Consider the following 18393-nt stretch of genomic DNA (forward strand, 5'->3'; position numbering starts at 1 on the left):
CAGCAGTGCTTGAATCTTTCCTTGATTGATGAGTGAATTTGTAATCTCCAAGAATTTTGTTCCATTTAATATGGATTCACAAAAGGGCAACAACGACCCCTACCCTTTCAATGGGGAAGCATTACAAATGATCCTGAGTTAGAACCCAAAGTGTGGTCTAATACAGTTCCTTTGGAGAGCTAGTTCCTAAACTCATTTCAGTTTGTAATTCCTACCTTAATTTGTGAGCTACACTGTGGGTTCCCGTTTCCCCTCTCTCCACTGGGTTTTCTTCTCTTACTGATTGTCATTCTCTAAAGGCTTTTTTTTTTTTAAAGATTTTTTTTTGATGTGGACCATTTTTAAAGTCTATTAATACAATAAAGTCTTTATTAATACAATTTGTTATTAATACAACATTGCTTCTATTTTATGTTTTGGTTTTTTGGCCCTAAGACCTGTGGAATCTTAGCTCCTTGACCGGGGATCTAACCCATACTCCCTGCATTGGAAGGTGAAGTCTTAACCACTGGTCTGCCAGGGAAGTCCCTCTTAATGCTTTTTAAAAAAGTTCCTGTGGTAGAGTAATGGCCCTCCAAAGATGTCCACATCCCAGTTCCCAGATTCTGTGAAAATGTTAACCTTACATGGAAAAAAGAAATTATAGCAGATGGAATTAAGGTTGCTGATGACCTGACTTTAAGAAGACTGTCCTGAATTATCTGGGTGGGTCCAGTGTACTTAAAAGGATGCTTAAAGGTGGAAAAGGGAGCAGAAGACTGTATGAGTGATAGGATATGATAAAGCCTCAACTGGCCATTGCTGGCCTTGAAGATGGAGGAAAGGGCTACAGGTCAAAGAATGCTAGTGGCCTCTAGAAGCTGGAAAGGGCAAGGAAATGAGTTCTTCCCTAGAACTTAAAGAACATGGCCTGGCCCTACCAACACCTTGATTTTAGCCCAATGAGACCATTTTGGCTTTCTGACCTCCAGGACTGTGAGACAATAAATTCGTATTTGTGTTACCACAATCATTTTGTGGTAATTTGTTACAGTGGCCCTAAGAAACAAATGCAGCTATTACAGTTTATCCTCAATTACTCAGTTTACACAGGTTCACATTCCATTTTGTCCTACGATTTCAAAGAGCTTTCCTACTTCATAGCTTTGACAGTCAAGGCATTCAGTCTGTTAATCCAGATCTCCAGATTCATTTGTTAAAGAACCTTTGCCTAATTTCTGTTTAGAACTGTTTTAACACAAAACAATATTCAACATTTTCGATTTAAATGTTTTGTTATTTATTTCCAAGTTTGACATGAGACCTCAGTCTCCAAGTTTTCTATACCTTGGTTCTTGTCAATCTCCCTCTTCTCCCCAAAATACTAACCTTTTTTACTATCTACCCAAGTCCCATTTGGAAGTCTCTTGAGAGACTTGGATCACATGGAGATCAAGCCAGTTCATCCTGAAGGAAATTAACCCTGAATATTCATTGGAAGGACTGATGCTGAAGTTGAAGCTCCAATACTTTGGCCACCTGATGTGAAAAGCTGACTCATTGGAAAAGACCCTGATGCTGGCAAAGATTGAGGGCAGGGAGAGAAGGGGACAACAGAGGATGAGATGGTTGCAAGGCGTTGGCTCAATGGGTATGAGTTTGAGCAAACTCTAGGAGACAGTGAAGGACAGAGAAGTCTGGCGTGCTGCAGTCCATGGGATCACAAAGAGCCAAACATGACTTAGAGACTGAACAACAACTACAACAAATCCCATTATTAAAAAGTCTCAACTGAAATATGAAGGGGTACATTGGTAACATTTGTTGATAGAGATGGGTGATTAATTCAGGGTCCAAAGTTACTCCTAGTTTACTACAGAATGAAAAATTCCGTATAAAACAGTGGTAGAGGTTGGGGAGACTGGGCCAGGGCAAGTATTTAACTGTAAACATACTTCCAAACTAAATTAAAAGGGCGTGGTTCTCTGTTTTGGTGCACATGGCCAGATGGCCATTCTCCCTACAGTTGCCATCATTGCCCTGTGGCCACCCATCATGCTGTGGGGTGCCGAGTCATGGCAGAAGGGATGAACTCATTGGGGGGATGAACTCATTGGGAGATGTATGCCCGACTCGTGAGTCCCTGAGAAACGCTCCTAAGAGACCAGTGGGTGAAAGTTCAAATGACAGGAAGCTGAAGTAGAGAAAAAAGTTCTCTGGGAGCATTTTTAGATGATAAACTTGGCCATTCTAGGATCTAAAAGCTTTTCTGATGAGTCATTTGTGGGTAGCTCATTGCTCTGAAAAGCTCTTAGAAATAATGTGCTCTCCCAAAATTGCATCTCCTCCACCCAAAAGAACAAGCTACTTCAAGTTACAACCAAGCAGAAAATAACTTCCAAGAACACGCAGGCAGGAGACACACAGAATCTGAGTCAGAGAGGCTCTTGGAGGTAGCATTCATCGGCATTTTTAACTTACAGTAGTCCTTGCCACTTTTCTGTTGCCATACTTAGAGGGAATCGAAACTACAGTCCCCTCCTTCCTGTCCTGATCTTGTAGTATCCTATTCAGTTTCTTTATTTCACTATTTGATTTCACCTAAGCTTTATCTTGTTATTTCCAATTTAGGAAAATATCTCAAATCTTAAGAAATGATTTTAAATGTGGGAATGTTACATGGAGTCCTTTGTTAAAATCTAAATGTATAGTTCCAAGAGTTTTTTTTAAAGTATGATAATGGGGTTTTTTTACATCAGTTCTATATTTCAGAAGCATTAATAAAATATTATAAGCAGTAGCACTAGTTAGTTGCTCAGTCATGTCTGACTCTGCAACCCCAAGGACTATAGCTCGCCAGGCTCCCCTGTCCATGGGATTCTCCAGGCAAGACTACTAGAGTGGGTTGTTGTGCCTTCCTCTAGGGGATCTTCCTGACCCAGGGATCAAACCCAGGTCTCCTGCATTGCAGGCAGATTCTTTACCATTTGAGCTACAGGGAAGTCCTAAAATATTATAAAGGGAAATAGTAATTTCCTGGTTGTGGTAGGAGATGAGAACATGTGGTTGGGATAGACTTGGGCAGGTTGTAACTGGAGAAAGTAGCCAGTGAGAAAAATAATGGAAGCAGAGAGCGTAAACTAGAAATCTGACAGTAGAGAAAGTTTCCACAGTCCTAGATCCACAGAAAGATACCATTTTTACAATAGAAAGACATTATTTCAATGTTAAGTAAATTTAATCAACAAGGGGAGAATACAACATAGGCATTCTCTAGAACATTGTAAGTTAAAGGCTAGAAAAGGAAAGAGGTGAGGAAGAACTTACCTATCTTGAAAACTAATGAGGGGTAACCAGATGCTTACTTGTGCTATGAATATAATTCTAACCAAGTCAATCTCACCCCAGAGCTCACATCTGGGAATGATACTGATGTATCCATGTTAGGTACTTGTCTACAAGATCAGTAGCTAAGCCCCATAACAATCTCATGAGGTGGATACTATTACTATCAGCCACATATGATAGGTGAGAATATTGAAGCACGACTACTTGCCAAAAGTGTTAGTGCTTATAAGTAGTGAACTTGAGATTGGAACCCAGACCATCCCATGCCAAGGTCAGTAACCTCTATCACTATACCCTACTGACTTGGGAGGAGCCTTTGAACAATGGGAGTGATGAGGTCCTAAGAATGGATAGATGTGCTAAAAACCAACTGTCCTCTGCCATGGCAGGAATGGGGTGAAGGCTGAGTCTCAAATGTTGTTCCATCACAGCAAGGTAACAACAACACGAAGGAAGGCAGCAGTCAATATTTGCAGCATAGAAATCCACCAAAATTCTGGTGGTTTTAACAATGTCCATAACGCTAGGTTAGAGCTCAGGGCTGAGAGGAGAGGGGAGCTTGGAACAGGACTTCAGAGCTGAGAGGTTCTCAGGAATTGACCAGATTGTCAGAATGGAGAGGTGAGATCTGGGAGTGTGAGTCAGAGATATGGGATGACAGTAGCAATCATCACTGTAAGTGATTTTGTTTTGAAGTTATTTACAGTGAAAGTGGCCTTGCATTACAGGTGCATTAAGGCTGTTAAGTTGCACAACTCCAGAGGGCGCCTTTCCATAGACTGTGATTCTCTTTGGAGTTGAGGGACTGTTCTGTGTCAGTGGCGAGAAGCCTGAAGAGTTTGCAGCAACAGCTGTTTCACTTCTTGACTTTGGATTGCGGACTTACGTGCAGTCTTCCTGCTCTGCATATCTCAGGACTCTCTTTAGTTGATAAGGACTTTCCAATCAGCCTTTTTCATTATCTACTGCCTGCTTTAACTTCAGACATATTCACATTCATCAGTCTTGTCTTATCTGAACTACAGGCGGGGACCAGTACCAGGGACAATGGAAGAGGTAATATGCAGAGGTTTTAATTACATTCACTCTTGAGGAGCCTCCAGAAAGAACACTTTGCAAGTTATAAACTGTCAGCTGTGGAGCTATGCATGCCTGTCTCTGACTTACTGGTGAGGGGCAGGTTCAGTGGAGGGGTTCCTTTGGGGGATGCTTTGGGTGCTGTCTGTGCAGCATCTCAGTCCTGGCTTTCTGGAAAGAGATGCTCTTGCCTGGTTACTTTGGTTGGAGAGGTAGAAGGGATAAACTCTTTCAGTCTGATGGGACACATGTTCATGGAGCACCTCCTATGTGCCAGCTTCTGTGAGGTGTTGGGAATGAGAGAAAAATGATCACTGCTCTCAGAAGCTCACAGTGCAGAATTAAGGAGGTGCATAGAAGCAAATCAATGCAAATCATCACGAGAGATTCTATAAAGGAGATACTTTTAGGGAACAGAGGGACATGTGGACAACACGATTTTGGGGAGCTCTAGGAGGCCACCCAGAGAAAGGAATGTTTCGGTTCCAGGCTTCAGATCTCTGCAGCCACTGAAATCCCTCCATCAGAAGTGACCAACCTTGACTGCACTTTAGAGTCATCTGGAAAGCTTTAAAAATTCCCAATATCCAGGCTCTAGCCCATACCAAGTAACTTATACCCTGTGGGGGTGGGATCTAGGCATAGGTACCTTGTAAAGTTCTTCATGTGATTCCAACATGCATCCAAGTTTGAAAACCAAACCAAGTTTGTCCTAAAATAAGAATTCAGAAATTCTAAAATAAGAATGAATATATTACATTTTGGAGACTCTGTTACTATATTCCGAGAGGGCTGGTAGGAAAAGGGAAAAGACATTGTTGTGTTGTAGAGATCAGTGGTTATATCCAGTCAGCTTCAAATACAGGAGTATCATAGAACCTAATACAGTAAAATCCAGGAAAATAACATGAAGAGCAAAGCATGGAGTATTTGTTGAAGCAACTTTGCAGTAGTGATCCTTATATACAGTTTGTATCTGCCTGCTTCAGAGAAGTCTTGGGGAAGCTTGCATCTAGAAGTATTTGAGGAGAAACGAGAGAGGTTTATCTGAAAAGGCAGAGGAAGTACATACATTCAAGCAGCAACCTTCAAATTATGGAAATAATTGTTGGCTTGTTGTACTACCCTAAAAACCATTTCAGTTCAGTTCAGTCGCTCAGTCGTGTCCAATTCTTTACAACCCCATGAATCACAGCACGCCAGGCCTCCCTGTCCATCACCAACTCCCGGAGTCTACCCAAACCCATGTCCATCGAGTCGGTGATGCCATCCAACCATCTCATCCTCTGTCATCCCCTTCTCCTCCTGCCCCCAATCTTTCCCAGCATTAGGGTCTTTTCCAATGAGTCAACTCTTCGCATGAGGGGGCCAAAGTATTGGAGTTTCAGCTTCAACATCAGTCCTTCCAATGAACACCCAGGATTGATCTCCCTTAGGATGGACTGGTTGGATCTCCTTACAGTCCAAGGGACTCTCAAGAGTCTTCTCCAACACCACAGTTCAAAAGCATCAATTCTTCGGGGCTCAGCTTTCTTCACAGTCCAACTTTCACATCCATACATGACTACTGGAAAAACCATAGCCTTGACTAGACGGACCTTTGTTGGCAAAGTAATGTCTCTGCTTTTAAATATGCTATCTAGGTTGGTCATAAGTTTCCTTCCAAGGAGTAAGCGTCTTTTAATTTCATGGCTGCAATCACCATCTGCAGTGATTTTGGAGCCCCCAAAAATAAAGTCTGACACTGTTTCCACTGTTTCCCCATCTATTTCCCATGAAGTGATGGGACCAGATGCCATGATCTTAGTTTTCTGAATGTTAAGCTTTAAGCCAACTTTTTCACTCTCCTCTTTCACTTTCATCAAGAGGCTCTTTAGTTCTTCTTCACTTTCTGCCATAAGAGTGGTGTCATCTGCATATCTGAGGTTATTGATATTTCTCCTGGCAATCTTGATTCCAGCTTGTGTTTCTTCCAGCCCAGCGTTTCTCATGATGTATTCTGCATATAAGTTAAATAAGCAGGGTGACAATATACAGCCTTGACATACTCCTTTTCAATTGTTTATTTGGGTTTTTATTTCTTACCAGAAATTCAGTGAAAGTAGCCCATTCAGGAGTCATACATTAATGACTGCTTCCATTAAATTTTAATATTGTTATTAATATTATATTTGATGTAATTTATATTTATAACATACCTACATATGCTGACACTTAGCATATTTTATGTAATTCCCACAGTAGTTCTATAAAGTAGGTAACTGTGGTTATTCCTATTACCTAGATAAGTTCAAGAGGCACAGAGAGGTTAAATAAGTTGTCCGGGACCCCACATTGTCTAAGTCCAGTCTGTCTGATTGGTAACCATTTCTGATCCTACATCTCTCCATTGTGTAAGGGAGAGGCTTGCTATAGTTGGAAGAAAACCAGTTTAGAGTTGTATGACTGAGGAACTGCTGTGTGATCTTGAGTTAGTTTCTCAACCTCTCTGGACCTTAGTGTCTTCTTTAATGTGACCAGACACGAGATGGTGGCACTCTTTCCCTTCTAGTTATCAGTTGTAGTGAGAATGCATGCTTAAAATGACTTTAGAATCTCACAGACATCTCACTCTTTTGAAGGGCATTGTTAGAATATATATCTAATATACACAGAAAATACGTACAACATTTTCCCAGAACAAAGAGTACAGAGATTCACAGATTTGCTTTTTTGTGAAGGTATTATAGAAAAGATAAAATTAGAAAATACTGTCCATCTTCCCTATCCTCTAGCAGTTGTGGAAAACTTGTACTGAAGGCAGGTGCAGACAGATCTTTATTATTTATTTATTTTTTGACACTAACCTGTGTCCTGTAGAGGATGCTGCAGCTGGCTCCTGATCCTTTGTGATCTAGATGGATCTTTTTAGCCTTTGATCTGGAGTGGGATGGTTCTGAAACAAGCAACTTAGTATACTCTGGAAATTAATTGAGTGGAGGAGGCAGTTCTCTAACTCATAGGCACAAGAAAGAAGGTTCTGAAGCTTGCATAACTTAATAGGAGATTGCCTGGGGGAGTCTGAGAGGGAGGAAGAAATCCAGACAAGCTAGGCATTAGTGTGAAGTTGCTTAAGTCATTTTATATCATTACAACATAGAAAAATTCAGTCCTGGAAGATGAAATCCATTTGGCACATGATATCAATCATCCTTTAGAAAACAAAGTAGCTGGGTATTGGAGGTTTGGCCCTACCCTATTGTAGAGTCCTTCATGTTCTTTGATCCCAGTCTCTTCTCTTAAACTGAACAGAACTTGTTAGGCAGATGTGGGTATATAGCTGGAATAGAACCGTGGCCCTTGAGGACTTGTGAGAAATGATTATCTCTGGAAGGTGGTAGGAGAATATTGACTGAGTGGAGGGGCCGGAGCTGGGGCCAGAGGGAAATGGTGTTGGCACTCCCCTCCCTCCTTGCAGCTCCAGGTCCTGTGATCTTCATCATCATTGCCACTGCCCTTGTTTGTCCTTCACTACCTCTTGCCTGGAGCAGTGTCACAGGCTCCTGACTCTTCTTTAGGTTCAACTTGGCCTTCTTGCCCCAGTGCAACCTCCTTACCATACTGGAGCTATCTTGCCAAACTCCAAGTTCATCACTATCAGCCCCATGGGCTCTAGGATCAATCTAACCTCTTCAGCATAGCATGGAAATCTCTTAGACTCTGACTTCAGTCTTCCTATCCCCAAGGGGAGCCTGGGTCCTGTGAAAGTCCAATCTCCTCTCTAGATTGACCACTCATCTGCCTTTAGAGGGATCTGGGAAAGACAAAGGCAGGAACTGGGACAGAGACTAAATTAAGCTCTTCTGTCCATCCTACCTGTCCCTCGTCCACTGAGACGCCTCAGTTCCCACCTTCTTGAACCTTAAAGGAATTAACCTCTTTAAACTCCACAACTGCTATAATGCTGTCTCACTCTATAGTCTGTATATCCTCCAAGTCAAGATTTTGTCAATCTAACCTTCTGTAGTTTGTATTAAAAAAAAAACAATAGAAATATTGGATATGAGTTTTCAGATGAATACATATACATCCCACTTCCAAAGAGCAATCTGAGACAATCCTTATTTCTTCCTTCCTTAAGAGTCACCACTGTTGGGGAACATCAAACAGGTTTTGATGATAATTCATCAAAAATATTTATTAAACTCTTAAAATGGATCTAGTATCAAGTTCAGATCTCACACGATCTCGTTCACATGTGTTTGTGTCTGCCTCTGTCTTTACAATATTGGCCACCCCTCCCAACCCCAACCAGAGGGAGGATTACAGTAAGGCCAATGGAGCCTAAGTTTCAGGACGTTTCACTTGACGGGGTCCCTTTCACATCTCTGGGGGAGAGCCCCAGCAAAGTGTTATGGCTATATGTGTTTTCAGGGTTGGTAAAAGTAAGATATTTCAGTGCAGTTGGGATGACCGTCTCTTTGTACTGCTTTCTCCTCCTTTGGTGTCAGGCAGTGCTGAAGTGGCCATTGGGGGGACTTAACTGAGAGAAGGTTGAAATGAGGACACTTTTAATGAACTCAGTGGGATAGACTCATGTGCTCAGTGGGATATACTCATGTGCTCCATAGTCGCTCTGTGTATAGTTAAGTTATTGCACATGGAATCAAAATAGTTCTTAAAAAGAGTCCACCAACTTTATAAAAGCTTTGAGTTCCAGCGACTTGACAATCCGATTTCTTAATCTAATGTTTCTCAGTGTGGTTCTTGGATCATCTGTATAAGGGTTGCCTGGGCTTCATCTTCAAATGCAGCTTTTTGGTCTACATCTAAGCTCTACTGAATTGAAATCTCTGGGACAGGGCTAGAGAAGGCAAGTTTCATGGGATCAGGGACTTTGGCTTTGAGTCATGTGCATTTGTGTTTATTTGCTTACCACTGACTCCATCTGACTGCTTTGGGACAAAGTAGGTGCTGAATAAATGCTCACTAAATCAAATTTTTATGTGCGCAGAGGCTTGAGAATAACTGCCTCTGCCTACTTAATGCCTTCTTATATATCTAGGGTACAGATCAAGATTTTCCAATATGGTATTTTTTTAAAGAGGTGTATTTCTTTTTTAAAAAAATATTTAAATTTTTTATTTTTGGCTGCACTGGGCCTTTGTTGCTGTGCATGGGATTGCTCTGATTGTGGGGAGCTGAGGCTGCTTTCTAGTTGTGATGCATGGGCTTCTCATTTCTGTGGTATCTCTTGTTGCAGAACACAGATTCTAGGGTACATGGGCTTGGCAGTTGTGGCACAGGGGCTTAGTTGCCCGCAGCATGTGGAATCTTCCTGGACCAGGGATCAAACTCCTGTCCCTTGTATTAGCAGATGGATTCTTAACCATTGGGCCACCAGGGAAGTCCTGGTGTTGTTTTTTTCTGGGAAAAGAGAATGTGAGAAATAGAGAAGTCCTTGAAGACCATCAGGTCAGTGGCAATGGAAGGCAGGGAGTGATAATAGAATTACATGGGGGTGCTGTTTCAAATGAAATTGCCCAGGTGTCCCATATTCTGCTGTGCTTTCATGTGAAGATTTAAGGCAGGTGATGTCTGAATTCTCTAGACAATACGATGGATGATATGAGTTTGGAAATTCTTTATGATGGTTCTCATATCCCCTCTCTACTCAGGAACATTGATTTAATTCAATCTCTCTTTTAACAAACGGGGTCTCTGAGAGACAAAGCAGTTTGGGTAAGGTCTTCTATTTAGTTTGAGAGCAGAGTTAGGGCTAGGATATGATTCTCAAAAACTCAAGATACAATGTTTATATGCAGAAAGTTTAGATACAGCTTCTTTTTAAAAATTCTCCTATATTTGGAGGACACATGCAGGTTTTACCCTTGCTCTATATTGTTTTATATTCTTTTCATGGTTTCTTGTGCATAAATATGGTATTTTATTTTTTTTAAATTTGCAGAGAAGAGGTAACTTCAAATTTTTTTGTATTTTTGAAGTTAACTAATGATGAGCTAAGGAGGCAAAAATAGTTGATGATTGGTTTCTTAATATCTCAGAACAATCTATCTGGTGGGATAAAATGCCACTAGGTAGGACATTTCAAGTGCAAGTGAAATTCTTGTTGGAAATATGGTCCACATTGTGACATTCATGTTGATTAAAGATGAACAAGAGTTGTGGGCCAGAAGGAGGGTAAGCATCAACATATCATAGCCCAGAGAAGTAGTTACCTTTAAGGGTTCAAGGTGATGAGGTAGGGTGTTCTAACAGGGCTCCTGGGAATTCTAGGGCAGCCAGAACTCCAAAGTCAAGGCTTGTTGGCAGATGACTTCAGGGAACTGCTGGTTGGAAACCAGGGTCTGCCTCACACCTGGAGGCTACCTGAGCAGGTTCAGGGCAAAGAGCCAAGACCAGTGACCAGAACTAGGGTTTTGAATGTGAAACCTATGTTATTTATCAAGAACTTGGTTAATGTGTTGTAAGTTTTATGCTCTTCTATTTCTTCTTCTCTTTTATTTTCATACAATTATGTGCTTATAATTTTTAGTCAGATTTTTAGGTCAGTGCCAAGCAACTGTAGTCCATTTAATTAGACAAACTAAAATAAAAATTATTTTTTAGGAGCTGTCAAAATTTGAAAGATGTCAACACATTCTTCTAATGTGCTTTCATTATTATTATAAATGTTGCTTAATCATTAGCTCTGTGCTAATGGTTAATTTGGGGAATGATTTACATGTTTATGAATATGGGAGGAATAATTTTGGCTACAGATAAATCTTTTTATTTACTTGAATTTTTTCCTTACACAGTGTTTGCCTTTTACAGCCACATAAATTTTGATTTGAACCTGAAATAATTTAGTAAACTGGAGAGATTTTTTTTTCTTTTTTGGTCCCAGTTGGTCTTGGTATCATAACTTTTATTTCTCAGGGGTTGGTCAAAGGACAAAGAAAAGTGAACGTTATTATCTACTGCATTGTGATATCCCTTGCTTTGCTGTACTGTTATGTAATGCTTGATACTTTCTCATTTTTTCTACACTTATACATTTTCTCAGAAATTGTACTGTCAAGTACAGGAGGGCAGGGACTATGTCTTATTAATTCTATATGTCCTTAGCAGCAGTTTCAAAACTGGCTGTATCAGGATCACCTGAGGTGCCCTTTAAAAACTTACAGTCTAGGGCCCCAGTTCAGAGATTCTGATTTAGAATTTTTAAAAAATTTTATTTATTTTTAAGTGGAGGATAATCGCTTTACAATATTGTGTTGGTTTCTGCCATATACCAGCACGAATTAGCCATAGGTATACATATATCCCCTTCCTCTTGAACCTCCTTCTCATCTCCTGATTTAGAAGTTTTAAGGAGAGTCTCTGGAATCTGATTTGTTTAAAGCTTGCCCAAATAATTTTTATGGACAGTTAGATTTGAAAATCACTGGCTTAGAGCATGGAACACTGCCTTGCATTTAGTGAGTGCTCACAATGTTTCTTTGTTTTGAAGCCTGAATCACTCTGGGAAGTGACATAAACTGGGTCCAGCTTGCCTACTTCATTTTTTTCCTCTTTTCTGTGCTTTTCCATGCTTTACCAACTACCTGACAAAACCGCATTCAGATGCATTCTTTTTGTTTTTGCTCATAATCATAATCAAATAGCCAACACTTTTCATTGTTCTTTTAGAACTACTTGACAAATCTGATAGTGCTTTGTAAAATCTGCATTAGTCCTTTGTGATAGAAGATGACCTTGTTGACTGTGGTCACCAGCCAGAAGTGTTGGATATGGCTTGGAAGACGGATGTGTGACAAATGTCTGTTGCATATTGTATATATATTGAAACACATCCTTCAGAGCCTGGATGCTGCTGCTGCTATTTTCAGAGTCTTCTGGTGTTTTAAACATAATCCAAATGATGTATTTGTTCCAGAAAGCCATCTAGTCTCTGATTACTCTCTCTGCTGTCTGGGTTTCCGATCACTTCTCTTCCTGAGTGTCCTTTTTCAGATCATCGTATAGGAGTTATCCATTCTCTGTCCATGGCCGAGCCAGTGAAACTGACAGAAAGCTCTGTAATGAATGACATGCTTCAGCATTGACTAGCTCAGTCTCATTCCTTTATTTTGTGGGAGCTACCTGGTTTTGCAATTTAAAGTTCAATAAACATTGTTTGTGACATTGAGGAAACTTTTCAAGAAGCTTATTAACTTGTTGATCATTTGGTGTGGTTAGGTTCCTAAAGCTGTAGAGAAATGTATTCCTGCCTTATACTTCCTAGGGCAGAAGTAAAGTCACCAAAAAAGAAAATAAGAAATTGGCTGATGGAGGTCAAAGGAGAGAAATCACAAAGAGAAGAGAGAGGAATAAATATGAGGGTAAAGAAGAGATGGAGAGGTTAAAAAAAAATAGTAGTACATAGAACCTAGGGAGGTTCTATTAGTAGATGTTGCTATAATGAAATAGTTCCCTCAGAACATTTTGGAGATTATATCTGACGTGATAGACTTGGGTTGATCAATCTTATACAAATTTGGACTGTGTTCTTCAAGACATCATTCCCTATTCTTATTTATATCCTTTGAAGTGTTCATGAACAGATTATTTTGTTTATAACCATCTTAAAAAATTATCCTAATGCAGGGGTTTTTAAATATATGACTTGTGGATTCACAAGTTGGACGTTAGTCCACAAATCCTCTACAATTTGTTTGTAAAATTTGTATTTTATGTGCATTTTTCTCCACTAGAGAGAAGCTTAAGAATTTATCAGACTCTCAAGGGGATCATTGATCAGAAAATACTTCTTTTTTTTTAATTAAAAATTAAAAGGTCAGCTAGTAGTGGCCCCAGGCTTAAAAAAGTGTCACTATGTAAAATATTCTCTGGATAACGGTGAGCAGAGGTCTCCATTAGCCTGATTATGATAACTGGTCCTCAGGCCGATGCTTCTTCCCTCTTACCATGAATAGTTGGTTTGGTACTTGATCGGCTCCCAGGGTCACCTTCTGTCTGTCATCTTCCCAAAGGAGTCTTGAACCCTTGGATGTCATTTCTTGTACTTTTCTATTAACAAAAACAGCAGTGACTTTTTTTAAAAAACATAGGCAGTCATCAGTGATTATTTTCAAGTTTGAATTATAGGTGTTAGGTCATTTGTTGTATTAAGGGTTTCTGCCCTGCAATCTGGCAATTATTTTTGCATTTTTATTCTCAGATTAAAAAAAAAAAATCTGTTGTATTAGTCAATTTGCCAAGTATTTTAAAACTGCTTGAATGCAAGTGTTTTTCCAGGGTCAGGTTCAACAACATAACTTCCAGTGCATACCTACCTCTAGATGAGGTAGTCATCATTAGGACTTTTGATAATGTTTTGATTTCCTGCCTGGAAGAGTACTGATGACAGGAAGCATATTCTGATGTGGTTTCCCAGTCTCCCGGTAGCTTGAAGATAGCTACATAATCCCACTCTTGTGCTAATTTATCAGTTTGTGACAGAAACAAGATTCCCATCAGTATGGCAAAAACTTCTGAGCTGATGGGTCCTTGACTTCAAGTTTATTTATGAGTGAAAGCTGCCCATTCCTCTAAGCCCTGAGTTCCTGGAAGGACTCAGTAGACACTTAAAATAGAAAGAAAATGAGGATGAGGTCAGTGATGAGGTACAACAGAATAGAACCCCTTAAACCATCAGCTGCTTCATGACAGTGGGAATAGGTGGCCCTTTAGAGAAAGTGCAACCACAGCTTCCAACTATCCCAGCCATGACTTGCCGTATGCCACGGGGGATAGTGAAAAGAAAGTGTTAGTTCAGTTGTGTCTGAGTCTTTGCGGCCCCATGGACTGTAACCTGCCAGGCTCTTCTGTCCATGGGATTTGCCAGGCTCTTTTGTCCATGGGATTCGCCAGGCAAGGATACTGGAGTGGGTTGCCATGCCTTCCTCCAGGGCCTCTCAACCCAGGGATCAAACCTGGGTCTCCTGCAATGCAGACAGATTCTTTACCATCTGAGCCACCAGGGAAACCATTTATTCAATTTATTTATTTTGCAAAGCACTGTTGCAGTCTCTATTTTGTGAAATATTTCATTGTTTGGAGTACATTTTTAAAAAATTGCTCCTCTTGCTTAATACTCATTAATTCTTTGTCCTCAGACTGCTTACAACCCATTTCCTACTTTGTATCTTAACTTACTTCGGTTATTATTCAGATTTGCCTAACGGTAATAATTTTCTCCCCTAATATAGTGGAGAATATCCATATGGATTTATATTTATAGCTATCTCTAGCTCTTAGCAAATATCCATAAACTCATAATAATAAATAATCCCCCTGTAACTCCTGAATCTTTTCCTTCATGCTCTTACTGCCGAGACTGGGGTAGCAATAGAGTAGGGCCTGAAAATGGTCCAGAGATGAGCTTTGACAGCGTTCAAATCTACAGAAATCATGAAATGCATGTATCAGAACAGCTCACCATGTTCAAGACCTTAACAGGGACACGGAGTAGCAAGGAAGAAATAAAGTCCAGAGGAATCTAGCCACAGAAGAGTCTGGAGGAGAGCTGCAGGAATGCTGCCGCTCAGGAAACACATCTATAGTCATGTTGAGTGACGAAGGCCAGGAAACTGGCCCAGAGGCTCAGATAGAATATACCAGTGCCCAGACTCAGGCTGGACTGCAGATTCAATTAGGAAATACAGGGCAAGAAAGTGATCTTGCTATTACGTATTGTGAGCCTTATAAGGGCTCTTTATTATTACACTCTCGGCACTGGACAAGGATGAGGCCAGCATGTGGGCAGTGCTGAGCCCACAGACAGAGCAAAAAGGAGAAAAAGCAGACTGAGCAGGGAGCCAGGCAGTTCCTGATAGCACTTTTGGCAGCATTTCATCTGGACACGGTCAAATTGCTTATGTTTGCATTTTCTAGATGTCCTTTACCTTTTTGATTTATTGGTCAGTAGCGTCTATGATGTATCGTATAGCTCAAGCGTTCAATCCTTTTGTACTTTTTTTATTTAGGAAAAAGGAAAACTCTGTCAGGGTGCTTTTGCTGTCTGCTATTTTCTGATTCATTTCAACTTTAATCTATCCAAGATCGAATAAAATGCAACATCTTGTCCCATTTCTTAGATCTTGGATGAATGCTTTGTTGTGTTATCCCATGAATAAAAAAAAAGTGAAAGGAGTTGCTGTCACAGGGTCTTGAAGTCTCAGTGTTTACCTCTGGGTTCTTGTTGCTTTGGGGAACAGCCTCACCTGACCCTTTCCTGTACAGATAAGCACATTTAAATGAGCCACATGCAAATCCAGGCATTGCTTTAGAGGCTGAAGTATAGAGTCTCACTGCTGGGTTGAGGATATATACTATAGACAGTGGAGATGGGTAATAAACAGATGTTCGCAATACTGAATACCCCTCCTTGCTTGCTGGTTTGCTTCATCATCTGAGAAGGTTCAAGTGAGGAGTAGGTAAGGCTACTGATTCCTCTCAAACAGTGATTGAAAATAGATTTCATACAGTTCCAGCAAGAGTGAAGGGATGAGAAGATTTCAGGAGTTAAATGGAGCTGGTAAATAGACTTTTGCAAGGATCTTAAGGAGTAAAAGGCTATTATTAACCTTCTGGCCTCATCCATAGAAAAACCTGGCTTTCAATTAGGAAGTACAAGAACTAGATACCCAGACAGAAGGGTGCTCCATCACACGAGTGACCATCGATGTCACTCCAGGTACAGGGGGCAGGCTGGCAGCCATGATAGCAGAAAGAGGAAAGAGCTTTGTGAGTGAGATGCCTCTCTGGTGAGAAGGATGGCGTTCTCCCAGTCTTGTCTGGTTTTGAAATACTCAGCGCTCCCTCTCAACATCTCCCTGTCAGCATTGCTCTGTCATTCCTCAGGCCCTTTTCCTTGCCTCCAGTCAGCCTTTGGAACTTAGCTATTTCCACTGGTGTTTGGTCAGAGAACATGATGACCTCACAGACAGTCCTCACAAATTGGCCACCATGCCCCTAGCGATCTTTTTTTCTATTGCCTACTTCATCTCTTTGACTGTGCCCTCACCCCTCCCAGAACTGGCCTGCTCTATTAGGTCATCCTGGACATTAGGAGTTCTTCTGCCACCCCCAACCATGTCCTGACCAATTTTCTATAAAACTAGATTTTCATTTTCTTTAACTCTGCTCGCCTGCTTCTCCCCCCCACCTCCCCACCCCACCCCGTAGCTATCAACCTAGCTGAATGCAGCCAACCCAAGCCCTTTGTAATTTTTCTCTTCAGTGATTCACAATATATGTCCTCTCTGGTTTGGCAGTAACTTAATTTTAAGGATTCTGCACTTAAAATTTTATATAGCATCATTGGCTCTGAGTCAGGGAGTGGATATTATGTCAAAATACGTATTGTTCCTATTTTGTGACTAGCAAGGTGGGAATTTTGATATAGGGTTATTTTATACAGACTATTGTGAGAGTCTGAAAGAACTTTAGAATTAGCTTGAGGAGGAAGAGGGGGAAGGAATTTTAAATTAAAGCAAGAGAACCTTCTATTTCCCACCCCAGTTTCACTGAAGTTAACAGATTAATTGATTTGTGGCTGTCCAAATATAATAATAAATAAATGAAAACATCTCAGTATTTGAAGGCTGTCTTTGTGGCCCTCCAGTCTGGTGCTGGAGAAGACTCTTGATAGTCCCTTAGACTGCAAGGAGATTAAATCAGTCATTCCTAAAGGAAATCAACCCTTAACATTCACTGGAAGGACTGATACTGAAGCTCTGATACTTAGGCCATGTGATGCAATGAGCCCGGTTATTGGAAAACACCCTGATGCTAGGAAAGATTGAAGGCAGGAGAAGAGGGTGGCAGAGGATGAGATGGTTAGATAACATCACTGATTCAATGGGCATAAGTTTGAGCAAACTCCAGGAGATAGTGAAGGACAGGGAAGCCTGGTGTGCTGCAGTCCATGGGGTCACAAAGAGTTGGACATGACTGAGCAACTGAACAGCGACAACATTTTGTTGTGTGGATGCTCACAGGAGCTGCAGCCACCTCATGGGATTAGGAGGTTATAGTTCCTCACAGGAGTATGTAAAGCACTGTGCAAATATTTATAATTATACTGTGAGGGAGAAATTAAGTGTGTGGGTGTAGGTTTTGGGGCAGGAGGAAGTGCAGAGGCAAAGGAAGAGTAAAGGTTTGTTTGCTGTGATTCTGTTTGGCAAAACCTGTTCTGAATGAAAATGCCCTCAGAAAAACTGGAGCAAACCCTCATCAGCCTGAAGGCTCTGAGTATAGCCTTGTGTGTATCAAAAAGAAGTACAAGCTTTTGATCCCTTTCTCAGGTGGGCAGTGGGATTTAGAGGTATGTCAGCATCTACAAACTCAGTTCCAAGATGGTAGAAAGAAGCTTTGAAGCCAATAGAAAGCATAAAGCAGGATTTCATTTAAAAGTTACCGAGGAACATGGAACATCAGGCTGGCACTGTTGCATGGGACAGGGCGTGCACCCTGTGCTGGCCCTGCACCCAGCCATGCCACAAGCTCTGAAAAGACTGCCCTGGAGACTCAGTTGCTGGGGGTGCCAAGCCATAACTTAATGATCTTGGGAGCACTGGCCCCATCTGATGCCTCAGTGATTCGACAGGGACTGATGGCTGCAATCCTAACAGCTGAGTCTTACATCATCGGAGATGAATAGGTTTGTTTCACACAAAGCCATTACAAAATCCATGGGAGCAATGATGTTGATAGTCATAGAGCCTAAAATAATGAGAGGAACATCTGCCAAAAGTCTGATTCCATGTTTCTATTGCATAGAAAGGACTATAAATTTTGCATGTTGATCATGTCATATTGTTGTGTCCCAACACTTGGCATTTGGATTACTAAGGGCCCTTTGCTTCACCCTAAATGATTTTGAGATAGTATTTAAATAATTTACTGATGTTTTATCAAAAGTAATAACCATGGTACCTTTAACAACTTTCCATGGCATGT

At 40.9% G+C, this 18393-nt stretch overlaps 1 protein-coding gene and 1 long non-coding RNA gene across 30 annotated transcripts in view; one reads left to right on the forward strand and one right to left on the reverse strand.

Annotated features, from left to right (window-relative positions):
- The window catches only part of CHRM2 (cholinergic receptor muscarinic 2), a 688089-nt gene that overhangs the window by 16063 nt on the left and 653633 nt on the right, over nucleotides 1-18393 (forward strand). The gene's annotated exons all lie outside the window — the stretch shown is intronic.
- LOC145523207 (uncharacterized) lies at nucleotides 11154-16339 on the reverse strand. Its single transcript, XR_014066422.1, has 3 exons — nucleotides 16077-16339; nucleotides 13356-13458; nucleotides 11154-12465 (listed from the first exon to the last, which is right to left on the reverse strand). It is a non-coding gene; the product is annotated as an uncharacterized LOC145523207 (long non-coding RNA).

This window comes from Giraffa tippelskirchi, chromosome 10, assembly GCF_054371585.1.
Source record: "Giraffa tippelskirchi isolate mGirTip1 chromosome 10, T2T-mGirTip1v1.2.pri, whole genome shotgun sequence".
Lineage (NCBI taxonomy): Eukaryota > Metazoa > Chordata > Mammalia > Artiodactyla > Giraffidae > Giraffa > Giraffa tippelskirchi.